The sequence below is a fragment of the Marmota flaviventris genome, chromosome X (assembly GCF_047511675.1).
Source record: "Marmota flaviventris isolate mMarFla1 chromosome X, mMarFla1.hap1, whole genome shotgun sequence".
NCBI lineage: Eukaryota > Metazoa > Chordata > Mammalia > Rodentia > Sciuridae > Marmota > Marmota flaviventris.
This window is the reverse complement of record NC_092518.1, coordinates 43,817,217-43,823,735: the sequence shown is the minus strand read 5'-3', so window position 1 is coordinate 43,823,735 and position 6,519 is coordinate 43,817,217.

Here is a 6,519-nt window from a genome sequence, read left to right as displayed (position 1 = left end):
GCTCTAGAAAGAGCATATCTAGAAAACAAATTTTCTGATAATCTGACTTATGTGAACATATTGCAAAAATAAGAAAATAGACATATGATACATGTAATAGAAAAATTAAGGGTAGAAATTCAGGAAAATATGCAGGTGAAAAGGAATTCTTAACTGTAGAAATGGATAGGTACAAAAAAAGAAATATAATCACAATTCACTGTTTAGTGAATGATGGTTGTACAATCACAATAGTATAAACATTATCATTATCCAATAAGTATGCTATAACAATATTTAAAGGACAGAGAAGGTAAGTAGGGGAGAAAAAGTGACAGATAAATCTTCACCTACCATGAAAGGAAGTCAAGTTGTTATCTGAAATAAGCAACTCAAGAAATAATGGTAGAACCATATTGTTTACAACAGAAATAAAATAAATAGCTAAAATATTTCAGAGTTGTCTACTTCAAGTATTCAAGACTGGTAGTGGGAAGAGGCAAAGCAGAATACTATTTTTGTTGTTATTTTGTTTTAAAGCCATATGTAGGTATTACCATAATACAGAATATATGTTCTGTATTCTATAGTATATAAAAACAAAACAAATATGCTTTAATTATAAGGGGAGGGAAGGGATATGATGACAGCTGGGATACACTGAAATGAATGAGGATAAGAGAATAGATCAGAAGATGCTGTGGAGCATATAAATGGGGAACTCTCAGTCCTCCAACCCTAGCAACATATTTGCTTTTTTATTCTTTTTCATTCTTTAAGGGAGGTGGGTTCCAAATTGCTCTTAAATTGAGGCAGTAATCAAAAGGGAGATCTGTATGTCAGAAGTGGCCTCTGGAGGACCTGGTAGTCCCAGTCTCGCAGGTAGGGTAGGACCGGTATTAAGGGTCAGTGGCGACTGAAGACAAGAGGGGGGAAAATTTATTTTTGGAAGTGCTCAGGTTGCCACAAGAGGGCATAACTAGAATGCACTTATCTCTTCTGGTTCCCCTCTTACCTTTCTTATGCTCATTTTCCCTTAAAATGCTTAGATTTCTGAGATTCTGCCCTGAGCCCTGTTTTTTTTTTAATGTTTTTTTCTTCTTCGTTTTTTAAATGTCACTCTACACATTCTCCCAAGGCAATCTCAATCATACTTTAATTTACTACCTCCATGTTTGATGACTTCCAAAGCTCTTCCTGCAACCCTATTGCATCATGGAATGGTTTTCATATCTTCTCAACTCTTCAGGGCAAAAAAGAAAATTGGATCATCCTAGATTCCTTCTACCATCAGCCCTTCTATATCTAGTCAGTTGACCAAATTCTTAATTTCTTACATGTATGTATTTTCATTTTATTCCCATTGTCTTAATGCAGATTTCAATATCTCCTATCATCTCCCTGGATCCAGTTCTATCTTCTCCAGTCTAACCATCACACTCCAACCCATAAGTTTCTTTCTAAAATGCAAACTCAAGTCTGCCTAAACCCTTGATTAAAAATCCCCAAATATCTCCTCACTGTTTCAGAGTTGTCTACTTCAAGTATTCAAGACTGGTGGTGTGCATGCTCTCCGTGATCTGGCCCCACCTCTTTCTCATGCTATCCTCATTCTCTATATTCCAGCTACACTGCATTTCTTTTTTAAATATTTTTTTAGTTGTCAATGGATCTTTATTTTGCTTATTTATATGTGGTGCTGAGAATTGAACCCAGTGCCTCACACATGCTAGGCAAGCACTCTATCACTGAACTACAATTCCAGCCCTACTATACTTCTTAAACATACTATAAATATCAAATAATTTCATATAATGTGCCTTTGCTCATACTGCCACTGCTTGGAATGACTTTCCCCTATTTTTAAGACCTAGTAGTTTTTTGCTAACAATCACACACCTTTCAAAACATTGTAAATATTGATTTATTTCTGAAAAACTCTCACCTGGTAGAATGAACTATTTCCTCCTTTTTGTTTCTAATGTGTTCTATATAGACATCTTTAAAAACTTTTTTTAGTTGTTGATGGACCTTTTATTTATTTATATGTGGTGCTAAGAATCAAACCCAGTGCCTCACACATGCTAGGCAAGTGCTCTACCACAGAGATACAACCCCAGCCCCTCTATGTACACTTTTAATAAGCATTTGTAATTTTTTGCTGTGTATATTTCTTTATAAGTCTCGCCTACTAATATCAACTCCTCTTGAATCAGAAACATGTCTTATTCATATCTTTACTCAAAATATTGGTCACAAATCTTGGTATAGATAAGATACTAAAAAAAGTTTCTGAATGAATGCAAGTATCATCAAGAGAATTTAATATGCAAGGCCAACCTGACACTAATCCCTTACCTATAGCAGACATCAGTAATCTATCATAGGCTTGTCCCTCTGAACCCTATAATCACTCTCAATTCAGTATACTATGAAAAGCTATTTCAATTAGGTGGAATTAGAACAAGATATAAAATTAACTTCCCATCCTGGAATGTAGGTTACCACAATGGAATGCCTCAATAGTAATCAGAGTTGCTCTAAGAATTAACATGGGTCTAGGCTGAATATTTTCTAAACACTTTTTGCAATAGTGTGACTGAAGCAATGGCACATATAATAAGAGAATGTTGTAGCAACAATTTTGGTGTCGGGAGGTAAATTCTGTCCATGTGCATACAGCACTGCCCATTGAAGAGATAACTCTGTCATCAGAAAACACAAACCCCTGTATATTGGCATTCTGATTTAAATTTCGGTTTTCTTTCAATTCACTCAGCTCAGAAAACAGTCATATCTGACTAAGGATCAGAACTGGAAATTCGGTAACAAAGTGCTGCACCAGAGGAATTAATTAAAAGGCATATTGCACTTGGAGAAAAGAAAAATGATGGATTAACTTTTCTTCATTCCTCCTCTATGGAGATCCCCTAGGAAAGTACAGAAGAGACTGAAAACTCCTTTCTCAAATGGTAGAATAATTGGAGCACTGGTTCCAAATCTTATTACCATTATAAAGCAATAGTACAGAACAAACGACAGTACCAAGTCCATCTTCCCATTCCAGGCAGCACATTCACAGTTTCTGGAATTAAGATGCAGACATTTCTGAGGGGCCACTATGCAGCCTACCGGTTGTGCAAAGTTTGGACCCCATGATTCTGTAGAATACTATTCACATTAAGGACTCTGAAAGTATTTACTGCAACAATTTTCTGGCATGTAGTAGAAAGCACTTTGAGGAAAACGTATCATTTTACAATTCACACAAACATACCATATGATCTAATGAATCATTCCTGCAAATAAATTGGCAGTATTTGTAATGCATTCTTCATACACTGTGGTGGGGTACCTCTGAAAGCTAGAGAGTTGAGGCCCTGACAGAATCTACAGTAATAGAAAACATTTATGTGTGGACTATGTGCCAGGCACTATACAAGACACTTTATATCCCTTATGGAAAATTCTTAGACTTTGGTGTATCAATATCCTGACCTAAAAAGTTATATTGATATCCTGACCTAAAAAATGAGCAAGCTGAGACTCATAAATTTATTAATATAACCAAGGTCACACAGCAAGAAGGAAGTTAAGCTGGCAAATAAAATCAGATATATCAGGGTGTAGATCCTGGATCCTTTCTGCTACACCATGCTGCCTCCTTAAAGTGAGAAGGTACAAAAATCAATCTATTAGTATTTGGGGGGGTTTCCGGAAGTCACACTTATTTTTGACTGCTATAGCACCAAGTATTCCTTGGGCAATTTCAAGTAGTAGTTCCCCTTAATACTGGGTGATAGATAGGCAACCTATGTTTATAACCATCCAATGTGAAAAACACACCATATACCCTAGCTTCTCAATTTCCCATGGGGTGGATACTCTATTTATTTCGGCTTGTCTGGCTGTAATTCCTAGACTCATTTGGCTCTGTTCCTGAAGCTCCCATCACATTAGTCTGTCCTCCATTTCTACTCACTCTTTTTAGAACTGAGTAACTTCCTCTTAGTTCCTGCTAATGGAACTATGCTAGTCAATCCCAGTGCTCTCCATACTATCGTACTATAGCACATTGCTTCCAACACCAGGATGGTTAGGGTAAACGTTTGAGATAAAATATTGCCATTAGTGAAACCTTTGAAAATTTTAAGTACTCCTTTTGCAAAAGGATATAGTAATGATAAATTCTTATAACCCTTACTTCATATAGTGGAGTCTAATGTGGAGCCTCTGGAGATCCACCAGATTCCAAAATTGACTGAAGGTTCCTCATGCTCTCTTAAGAGTGAATTTTGATTTCCTTATGATGAATAAAGGTTAACACAACCCTGAATATTTACACATTGCCACTAAAAGCCTAGAACAATTAAACTACCTAGTACTCAAATCTAGCTCTTCTAGTGATAGGTATGTAATGTTGGGAAAACTCTTCCACCTAATTTATTCAGTTTGGTTTCTGTATTATATGATTGTTATAAGAATCAAATGATTAAACAAACTGTACAGTGCTTGTAGTGCTTGGCACATTGGTGGGTATATAATTATATGCAATAAACAAACTATTTTATTTAAATTTAAGAATGTCTTTCATTTTTACTAAGATCTTATTTTCTTATAAGACATTATCACCTTCATAACATTAGTAAGATTCTTACCACTGTGTGTTATCTGATGCTGAGTAAGATTAAACTTTGGATCAAACTCCTTTCTACATTCACTACATTGAGAAATTTCTTCTCCATCCTGGACTCGCTGATGTCAAATAAGGATGAAATTCTGCTGAAAGCACACTCATATTTTCTACATACATAAAGGGCCTGCTCCTTATGAATCATCTGATGATGGACAAGATTCAGTACCCAACTGAAGGCTTATTCATTACATATACAAAGTTTCTCTCCATTGTGAATTTGCAGATGATGAACAAGGATTGATTTCCATTTGAAGCTTTTTGTGTACTCATTCCAAGATTCTCTTTGACTCTGAATAAAATTTGAGCATTAGATGAAAGCATTACCATATTCATTATATCCAAAGGGTCTCTTTCCATCACCTATCAGTTCGCTGATGTTCTATAAGGACTGCTATCTCCAGAAACCCTTTTCCACATTTATTATTTCACAAAGTTTATTGTGCTGTGAATTTTCTCATGCTTACTAAGGTCTGAGCTAGAAGTCAAAGCCTTTCCATATGCTTTAGAAGGAAGGGGTTGTTCTTCATTGTAAACTCTCTCATGTTTAAAAGAAATTTGAGTGTGTTCTGAAGTCTTTCTCACAGGCAATAGATTCATAGTGATTTTGTCCACTATGAATTTTCAAACAATTGAAAAAGCTTGATCACCCACTGCAATTTCTACCCCACTGGGAAAGTCTTTCTACCATATGAGATTTCTGGTGTTGAAAGAGAACCAAGTTCTGTCTGAAGGTTTTTCTACATTCTTATAGGCATAATGAATCTATGAATTCTCATGTGTGAATCCTCAGATATTAAGTTAAGACCAGCACCATGATTAAAATTTCTTTATGTTTGTTACATTCACAGGGTTTGCTATTGATTATGAGTACTCTGAGGAATCAGCCTTGAAACTGCCAAAAGGCTTTTAGACACTGATCATACATGTAGGGCTTCTCCCCATCAGAAACTCTGCAGTGTTTCACAAATTCCAAAAATCTTTGTAAGCATTATGGTCATGTGGGGCTGGGGTTGTGGCTCAGTGGTAGAGCACTTGCCTAGCATGTGTGAGGCACTGGGTTTGATCCTCAGCTACACATGAAAAAATAAATAAATGAAATAAAGTTATAAAAATATTTTTTAAAAGAATTATGGTTGTCAGGCACTGGTGGCATACGCCTGTAATCCCAGCGGCTTGGGAGGCTAGGACAAGAGGATTGCGAGTTCAAAGCCAGCCTCAGCAACTGTGAGGCCCTAAGCAACTCAGTGAGACCCTGTCTCTAAATAAAATACAAAGTAGGACTGGGGGTGTGGCTCAGTGGTAGAGTGAACCTGAGTTCAATCTCCAGTACCTGCCCCCCCCCCAAAAAAAGGGAAAGAGTTATGGTCATGTGAATCATATCCCTATGAACTTTCTCTCAGGGCATTTCTACATTTAAACAGATACCAACCTCAGCCTTTTCTCAGTCAACACACTCATAATCTTTTTCTTTATAGCCTTATCCTTTTAAGTGGTAGTATCATGCCTGCAATGTATTTCCCCAGAAAAGAAATGTTTCTGCCAAGCTTTATTATAGTTCTTCCTTTACCTATTTCTTCATATGTCACCACATGCTAAGCCTTCTCCACAGTAGAATCTCTGACCAATTGGCCTTGGATTCTAGATTCATAATAAACTTTGGAAGTTGGCTTTTTCTGAACTTTCTGTTTTGAGAGTAGATCCCACTCTAAATAATAATCTTATCATCTAAAATGATGGCCTCACCTACATAAACAAGCAAAGAACATAAGTAAAACAATTCACAAAAAAGAAATATAATCAGATAATAAATCAGTCATGTATCACTTAATGACAAGGACATGTTT